Raw genomic sequence first — 9870 nt, 5'->3', positions numbered from 1 at the left:
TAGATACATACTGACTAGACACATATCCATGTACGGGTTAATTAAAATGAAACACATTCACAATAGGTTTGTTACAAGAGTGATTGAAACAGTAACATACATACTGGGTTAATTAAAATGAAACACATTCACAATAGGTTTGGTTAACAGAGTGACTTAAACACTAACATACTTGGTTTATTAAAATAAAACATCCACAATAGGTTGGTTAACAGAGTGACTTAAACAGTAACATACTGGGTTAATTAAAATGAAACACATTCACAATAGGTTTGGTTAACAGAGTGACTTAAACAGTAACATACTGGGTTAATTAAAATGAAACACATTCACAATAGGTTTGGTTAACAGAGTGACTTAAACACTAACATACTGGGTTAATTAAAATGAAACACATTCACAATAGGTTTGTTAACAGAATAACTGAAATAGTAACATATTAGGTTAATTAAAATGAAACACATTCACAATAGGTTTGTTAACAGAATAACTGAAATAGTAACATATTGGGTTAATTAAAATGAAACACATTCACAATAGGTTTGGTTAACAGAGTGACTTAAACAGTAACATACTGGGTTTATTAAAATAAAACATCCAAAATAGGTTTGTTAACAGAATGATTTAAACAGTAACATACTGGGTTAATTAAAATGAAACACATTCACAATAGGTTTGTTAACAGAATGACTTAAATAGTAACATACATATTGGGTTTATTAAAATAAAACATTCACAACAGGTTTGTTAACAGAATGACTGAAATAGTAACATATTGGGTTTATTAAAATGAAACACATTCACAATAGGTTTGTTAACAGAATGACTGAAATAGTAACATATTGTCAAACACATTAGTAATAAAGATAAAGCTGAACTTTTATAAGTACCTCCAGTTTAGTATGTAGATTATGTATCACATAGCAACACAAAAATGCTTTAAGACACACACACACACACTTGTCCAATGTAATTTTCTCTCCTCATAACTGAAGAGTTAAAGTAGATTAGAGTTTCTTATAAACAGAGAAATTATAACAGCATGTAAAATTTGAGCTGTATTAAAAGAAAAAAAGTTATAAAACTTAAGATATTTGTCTTACAGGTATGCTGTTTAAAAGTATATCATGTGAAATTCTAAATAGATCTTTATATGTATGCTTCATCCTAAAATATATTTGGTTAACTAAACACAGTTGATCCATACAAGTTATGGGCTTTCCCCTTCTCACATTTGGAAATCATGTCTAACAAACAGCTGTTCCCTATGCCTTAAAAAACAGAACACCCTAAAACTTATTCTATTGATTAATACGTATACTCTTCCCATAACTGAAGGCACCAGAGGCTGGTGAATAGGGGACCCATTGGTCAGTCACCAAAATAAATCTCAATTCAGTCAAAACTTCTACTCTATGTAGTTCAAGACATTTTGGAAGAAGCAACTTAACCCATGTATACAGTAAGTAAGTCATTATTTGTACCATTGTAAGCTATATTTTCATTGTTTGCTAGAGGGTGCATGATATTAAAATCAAGTAACTTCATAAAAGTAGTCCTAGAATACTTGGAAAGTTCAACTAATACCTAGATTCCGGCTTGAATGGGTAATAAAGAAAAACTTTAATATTAGTTTAACATAACAGCAAATGTACAAGATTTCGACAAGGTTTTGTCATCATCAGGTACATTGATGATGACAAAACCTTGTCGAAACGTTGTACATTTGCTGTTATGTTAAACTTGTATTAGTTTTTCTTCATTACCCATTCAAGCCATCTCCAACCATTATTAGACTCAAAGTGGGTTCCTCGTCATTTTTCCAACCATTATTAATACCTAGATTGATACATTAGTTATAAATATGAGTAATGGGTAGTGAAAGATCAGTTAGTTCAGTGACTGAGAATTGAATGAAGTATTCAGTGTGTGAAATATTAAATAGAAGACTGATCAAGAGTAAGTGCTTCTGTTTACTAATCAGTAAGTTAGCCAGCACTTGTCATCAATCAAGGAAATTTTTGTTAATATTGTTAGTGTACTAGGCCTACAGTAATTTCAGAGTGTAAGTTTGTATGTGAACTTAGGCCTATAACTTGCATCAAAGTAAATGTTAGCTTGTAGTAAATGTTATTGAAGAAATAATTTAATTCATTATTGTTACATGGACTGGACTTTATTGTTCTTAGATAATTTAAAATAACTTGTTCAAAGAGAGAACACATTACATCAATACCATATAAAAAAAAATTATTATGATATGAGGGATTTAAAATTTCCTACTGTATTTTCTAAAAAATAATTTCAAGAGCATGATATTCTATTAAAATTGCAATACCCCTTGATTTGAAACTTAGAAATTTTTATTTTCTTGCTCAACTGAATATTGTTCTTAAAGTTTGTAAACATGTTTTGTTTTGTTAAGAACTCTATTCCTCTTGATGTATAAGAACACTTTAAAAACTAAAGTATCTACACTAATTGGAGTCTAAAGAAAGGAACAGGAACTGGCAAGTGGGTTTAATAGTACACTGTCAAGTGCCACAATGTCTTTTAAAACACTTTCTTACAAAACATGTGCATGCTTTGTGTAAAGGAGATGTGGTGAACTCAGTTTATCATTCTAAATAAATTATATAGGCTGATGTATGTACACGTATGCTTTAAAGCTGTACATGCCCCATTTTATCGAGATACAAGCCAAAAAGACAAACCCAAGATTGGAAATTACACTAAATATAACGTGTATATATAAACAGCATATGTTAATTATCTTTCCTATTACAAAGCGTAAATTTATCTTTTATATTCAAACAACTTTCAAAAGAATGAAAATTAACACATGAGCTTTTGCCAAATTCATATCTACAGAGTAAATTATTTTATTGAAGCTAGCTTCTGACCTGCTTCACGAGTCACTAACAGTATAAAGAATAACAATGGACAGTCGTAATTATAAGCTTAAAAGATCAACACTTTGTGACACGAGTTGATACTGTTTAAGAATTTCAATTCTAGTTTAATATTACTCACAATAAAATAGGATGAGTCCTAAAAACTTTCAAAAATACCTTATTAAAGAAAACTGTTAAATAGCTTTAAGAGTTTATACAAAAAAGAAGTTATGTTAAGAATATAACTGAAGTATTTTAGTAACCGTGAAAGTAAAAAGCTGATCTTTCAAAAAGCCGGTTAAACAGATGTGGAAAGGTTAACAGTGAAAACTTTGAAGATAAAAATTAAATAAAGCTAGGGGAAATTATACATCAGAATCAGAGAGAAAAGGAATTGTTAATTTTAACTTCATAGTTTTCAGCTTTAACTTTCACTGTATATTGATCATGATTTTGCTATAGTTGGTGTTATGGTAGACAAAATAGCAGAAAGATTTTTTTATTAAAAAAAAACTTTTGACATGCTTTAATGAAATTATAGAGGTTATGCAGATAAAATATGAAAATTGTAACATGAAAAATTAATACTTAACATGAAATTCACCTTACACTCAGACTGGTCAGAGTCAAGCTGACTCAGTAACTAAATTTAGACAAATCTTTAGTAAAAAACCTTTTATTAAAAATTCTGATTTCTTGTGTACAACAGAATTTTCACACTTACAAGAAGTTTGCCAAATTCTGTGAAGATACACAAAGTGAATTCAGAATTATAGTAAACATTAATTATGTTGACTATTTTTAGTTAAATACCAAATTTGTACGTTAAATGCAATATTTTAGACAAACCAAACTCTTCCATTCATTAACATACTAAGTTTATACAAGTTGTTTATTTAAATAGGTGAATTACATCACTAAAATACTCATACAATCTCTTCTTAAGATCTTTGTTACAGCTTCAACTATGTCTTAATTTTCTTTGTTTCATTCACTCTCAATTTTAACCAAAGTTCACATCATCATTTCCTCAAAGAAATATAAATTAATGTACCAAATAAATATAGTCAAACTCCACACTATACTTAACTTCTATAAACTGCAGCTTATCCCATTCATTAAAAAATCATCTTACTATTTGCATTACCACAAGGTTACACATTCTTTGCCTTTTATTCTTTTGCTACTCCTAATCAATTTGAACAAGGAAAGCAATTTATTCCTATAGCAAGAGATATCAATCATAGAAAGCCTGTGATTTGGAACCAAAAATCTTTTAGGCCTAATTATCTACTTGGAATTGAAAAAAAAAGAAATAACCAAGCAAAACAGTTTTATTTATCTCACACAGATTTACTGACAATCAAATAAAACCTTGTATACTAGCTAAGTACATGTATTTATACATTATATAATGCTACTATGTCTAGAAAGTTCATACAAAATATTTTGCAGCATAAGTTTTATTTTTTAATCCACACATCAAATACTAGTCAGTCATCACACACTGGTCAATCAATAATTTACTGTTAGCATGTGAATGACCAACTGAAAACAAACAAACATGACAACTTAAAACTATATTTCTTGTTTAAGTTTTTTTTTCTTCAAAGGTGGATTTATTTTCACTGATGGCTTTTGCCTATAGTTATTAGTATTTCAATTACTTCAAATGAAAAATGCCAGTAATATCTACTGATGTTACCCACGGTATTCTCAATGTCTTATTTAACACACTGTGAACGAGTCTACCGAGTTAATCAATATGCAGAGACCACTTTCTATCTCAAGAGTGAGAATATAAATCAAACATATGAAACATTAAAAAAAAGAACCCATCATCTAAAAGTCACATAATGTAAACCAGTTATTTCTGAATCTTCCTCTATAAAAGTAGAACATCTCTACTAAAAGTCACAGAATTGTAAAACTGATAACCTACTAAGTTTATGTGTTAACATACAGCTATAAACAGTAAAACAACCATCTTATTATACAGCAGGATGTTATGTGTGTGTGTGTGTATATATATTTGCAAAACAGCCATAAAACAACCTGTCTCTTGTTGTCCATATGTATGATAATCTACTGGATTCAAATAAAAAAAAATACATGCACAGAGAAGGAAAAAAATGTAAGGTCATCCAAAAATAACATATTTGTATCTGTTTACTTGTATTTAGAGCTAAACTCATCAGACTACATGTTTTACTGTAGAACTGGATTTTAAAACAAGCCTTTAGATGCTGGTTGTCAGATTTGATGTAACTGGTAGAAGAAAAAAGATTGAGTATAAAGATGTAACTTGAGAGGATTAAAATTTCTTATAATAAATAACAAAAAGTATTATTAATAGTAACTTCTCATGACATATAACACACTATATAACAAATTGATTCAATGCTATTTTTATGGAAGATTTAAATTTTTGGCATATTAACTGGATAAATTTTTCTTTTTTTTTACAGCAGCTAAGCTATAGAGTTTTAAAGGATTTTTTCCTGCATGAAAAGCTGAGAACTAAAGATTCTTGTATTACCATTGTATTATCTTTGACATCCTTATTCAAATATACACTGAACATAATATAAAAAGCCAAAGTAATCTTAGTTAAGAAAAGCTAACATTAAAAGGGTTATGATATTCACTGTATGCAACTAAAAATAAGCAGCTTTTGAGGAAGAAAGTGTCATCAACACCTGAAATATTTAACAGAATATGTTATAAAGTCAAGCTGACTGGTACAATGTATTGACCCTACTGTATTTTAGATAATCAATTTTAAATCCCATTCTCATGTGGATAAACAAGAAAATTAAGCTTTCAATTCCAAAGTTTCAAAACATTAAGTTGCATGACATGGACATTAATGACAATAAAAGTTAAATAAAAATCAATTTTAGTCACATTCGCTTCAGAATAACATGTCAACTAAATTAGAACTATATTTGCATGTAATACGGAAAATACTGGACCATTAAAAAAATAAATAAAAGAAAGGCACCTGTATTACAAAAATTATGTAAATAAAAAAAATTGAATAATTTCATATTTAAAGCCCCTCCTTAAGGCTCGGGAATGTAGGGGGCATGATTTAGAATTCATAAATATAGATGAAATTTTTACAAAAATATTAACAGGCAGTAAGATTAGAAAATGCAAATTTAGGGTATGGATAAGGTATGGAAAACATAGACATGACTCCAGTTAAAGCAGTGTCACTTTTCTAATAGGGTGGTCTGCCTATAAAAGTTTCCCTTTAGATGTGATAGAAGCTACAACAATGAAGGAATTTTTAAAAGAAGACTGGATGTGTATTATAGAGATTAGTGTTGGATATATGAAAAAATGTTCTTACAGCAACTTGGAGTAGGTGGAAGTAGAAAATGAAACAGTCTAGACATACCAGATGGTCCCATGTTATACTTTCAAAGTGAAATTAAATGCACAGTAAATGCTAGGAAAAAGATAAAAGTATCTTGTAGTAGAACAATGAAAGTGTTAAGTTTCCTGACAGCATGAAAATGTGTTTAGTAGATCTGAAGGTTTCTGTTTTGACATTTTTTAATGCATTATACTTATTATACTTCTATTGAACATATGGACAATACAGTGATCTATTTATAAGATATTTAAACTTGCTTGTGATATAAAGGTTGTAAGTAAGATTGTCTTTTAAATAGAAAGGGTTTGATTTAAAACAATCCAGGGGAAGCAAATGGGCTGAGTCAGGTGAAGTATTTTCCTGTTACAACTGTAAAGTGTGGAAACTTATTAAAAAACACTTTTAATGGCACACATCCTAAGTTTATTACCATATAAAAAATACAAAACAACTAAATAAAACAAAGTGGCAGAAGGCCATTTGATCTATTAAGGTTATCCTTCACCCAAAAAACAAGTAACCAAAAATATCAAATAAAGTTAAATGTAATATTTCACATCTAAGATACCGAGGAGTATAAAAGATAAGGACAGACTTGGTTCAGATGTTAAAAATATGAGAGATTTTAACACTCTTCCAAGAAAATAGCATGCAGACAACACAATGCCATTTCATCCTTCAATGTTATCCTTTCATACACTGGTTTGAGAAAAGTAAAATTTTAAACCTATCCTTTAATTTTCAGAAACTCATCAATTACCCTCATAAGGTCCTGGCCTACACTGCTGTCAAAATCATCTCATTCTACAAGTCACTACTGAATGGGTTCTCATATATATTGAACACATGATCCAAATTCTGACAATCTCAAATGCATTACCTCGCACCAATTAAAAGTCATTTGCCAAATATCTGTCAAACTTATCAATTAATCCAAGTAGTTCCATAATACCTAAACATCTTTAATGCAGCTAGAAATATCCAGAAGTTTAATCATGAGTGAACTTTACTAATTATGTCCTAATTATTAATATAAATAACAAAAAAGCAAAGCCCAAACACAAAGTTATAAGGTACTCCACTAGTAACATTAATAATAACTTTCGCTTTCTCTCATCCAAACATCCTACTGTCTAACATATTGTTGGTGTGAACATGAACTAGTATAAACCAATAACACACGTTGATCAAAGTGTAGATTGAACTGGATCTCCCTTGAACTTAGACTTTGAGATTAAACAATTTTCAGAATACTAAGCTTATTTATTATCCTACTATCTAATTAACTACTATTTTCTCAACCCCTACCAATGTGAATTTGATTTTCTTACCTAATGTTTTCCGTAGCACTTCATAAAAAGTTTTTTTGAAAATCCAAGACTCTTCCTTCATCCAGATAACAAATAACATATTTTGGAAAAATATAACAGATCAGTAAGGCAAGATTTCCATTTAGTGAATTCATATAGACTTTCTTTTCACTATTTTATAAAGATTTTTTTATCATACTCTCTGGAATAACTGGCCAGGAATGACCTACCAGAAATGAAAGTAAGATGCTTGCATATCTGATCCTTGACCTCCTTTAAATCCCTGGGGAAAACCTTGCATGGCCATGGTGCTTTTAATTTTTAGAAGTTAGATAACCAACAAAAACCATTAGAAGCAAACATGTATGCTCAGTTCCTATAGCCTGTAAATTTCACCAAAGCTATAAAAGCCCACAGATATACAATGCAAATAATATTTACAGGTGATCAATCCAGTTTCTTATTTTTAATCTCTAAATCTTACCAAGGGATTAACCTCTACACAACTCAAAACAAATCCTATGTTTCCTATTAGAATATCCAGGATAAGGAATATTTAAAAGCTTAGCTACTCCACAGTCTTCAACAAATGCTTTTCCATCACCATTATTTAAGGGCCCAATCACCATTTTAACATTTTGATTACCTTAAACATATTTCAATCTGTCAGAATGGGGTGAAATGTTTAGACATATGAACCTGAATATTTTGGAGTGAAAGATTTTTACATGAGATGTCTAAATACATTCTTGTTCTTCCACAAAAACATTGTTCTACTGGATTTATATATTTGAATAGTTTGCTCAAAGTAGTGGTAAGCACCGATATTTTATAGTCTTTGAGCTTTTGTTAGGCAGGTTTTGAATTTGAAAACTGTATCAAATTTTGTTTTAATATATTGGTTGTTTTGATAGCAAAGAAGTGACCTACTGTCACCATGCTTATTTATATGTTTATGTTCTTGTTCATATAAATTATAATCAGTAAAACTGAATGTAATATAAGAAAAGGTTCAAATTTGAAAGATCTCGTACTATAATTGTTGCAATTTCTACTATACTTGAAATTATGTTATTCAATAGGCTGTCCACCCTAAAGAGAGTAAATTATTACAAGTCCGACTTTTCAACATTTTGACAATTAATTATTAATTAAGGTTCTAAATATTTAAAAACTAAAATCAAATCTAGTGAGTGTTCTTAGTGAACAACACATAGGATTAAGAATTTTATATTTAGAAAACACTTCTTTAAAAAAAAACAACTTAAAACACCAGTCAGATTATATTTCATAATGACGATTATATGACATATCATACGACTTGAATGTGAATATACACCAATATCAATTCAATTCGAATCCAGATATAACGCTGTTCAAAAACAAGGAAGAACCCCCACGTACTTTGCTAATAGCTAAAGTAACATTCGCTAACGCGTTTACCTCAGGCTTAATGCCGGTGTAACGAGTCAGTATGCACCACACAGACAAGTGGCAGTGCGGTTATAAACATAAGTTATAACTCAAAGTCAAACTGAAAATATAACAACAAAATTTTCAACTGCATCAATACCTTACCTAAAATAATGGCTGATAAAAGCAAACAGGCCTTTCAAAAACTCACATCCACTACTCCAATATTTACACTCTTGTCAACTTAACACTGGGCGTACACTCTATCGAAACGTAACATTAAATGTGTAAATCACATAACCGTGGCATCGCAAACCCAAGGTTATGAAAAGTTTCCCATTTTCTCCACTAGAGTAAAACTGTAGCACACCATAAGACAAGTATAAGAAAGAAAAACTAAAAAAAAAAAAAAAATACGCTTCAAAATAAATGCAATTTTAACAGGCCTCTCACGAGCCAGTGGGGACATTTTTGTCGGGAAAAAACTACCGAATTCGGTTTTTTCTTAATTTGAACTGAAATTTTTGGACATTTTTATTGGCTAAAATTAAGTCATTTTAGCGTTGGGGCTGTGAAAAATGATTTGAAAAGATAAGGTGACTGAAATTCGTCAACGTATCACGAGCTTAACGCCCAAACACAGGAAGCATAAAAGTATCCAAAAGACGCACAGAGGTATTCAGGATCCGTTTAGATTCACCTTGGTAAATATTGTGCAGCAAGCCGAGAACAATATTGTTACGTCTCCGTTCGTTAGTTAATTTTCCGTAAAAATTATTTCCGATCTAACTTTAGCGACACAAGTCCTTTCTTAAATAAAACTGGTTTATTCTTTCTGAATACAACTTTGCGATACACTTAATTTCAA

General features: G+C 30.0%; 1 protein-coding gene across 3 annotated transcripts in view; it reads right to left on the bottom strand.

The window, feature by feature from the left end:
• LOC106463520 (protein kinase C and casein kinase substrate in neurons protein 1-like) overlaps nt 1-9317 on the bottom strand; it is an 82391-nt gene extending 73074 nt beyond the window's left edge. Inside the window, exons 1-2 of one of the 3 annotated variants that reach the window (XM_022391043.1) lie at nt 9168-9317; nt 7611-7665 (exon numbers count right to left, since the gene is read on the bottom strand). The gene's annotated coding sequence lies outside the window, so the exon portion shown is untranslated. The remainder of the gene's footprint in view (nt 1-7610; nt 7666-9167) is intronic. The other 2 variants (XM_013923563.2, XM_013923565.2) reach the window with 2 other exon arrangements.
• Nucleotides 9318-9870: the final 553 nt, after the last annotated feature.

The sequence above is a fragment of the Limulus polyphemus genome, unplaced genomic scaffold (assembly GCF_000517525.1).
Source record: "Limulus polyphemus unplaced genomic scaffold, Limulus_polyphemus-2.1.2 Scaffold1429, whole genome shotgun sequence".
Classification (NCBI taxonomy): domain Eukaryota; kingdom Metazoa; phylum Arthropoda; class Merostomata; order Xiphosura; family Limulidae; genus Limulus; species Limulus polyphemus.
This window is presented reverse-complemented; position numbering and strand designations above follow the sequence as displayed.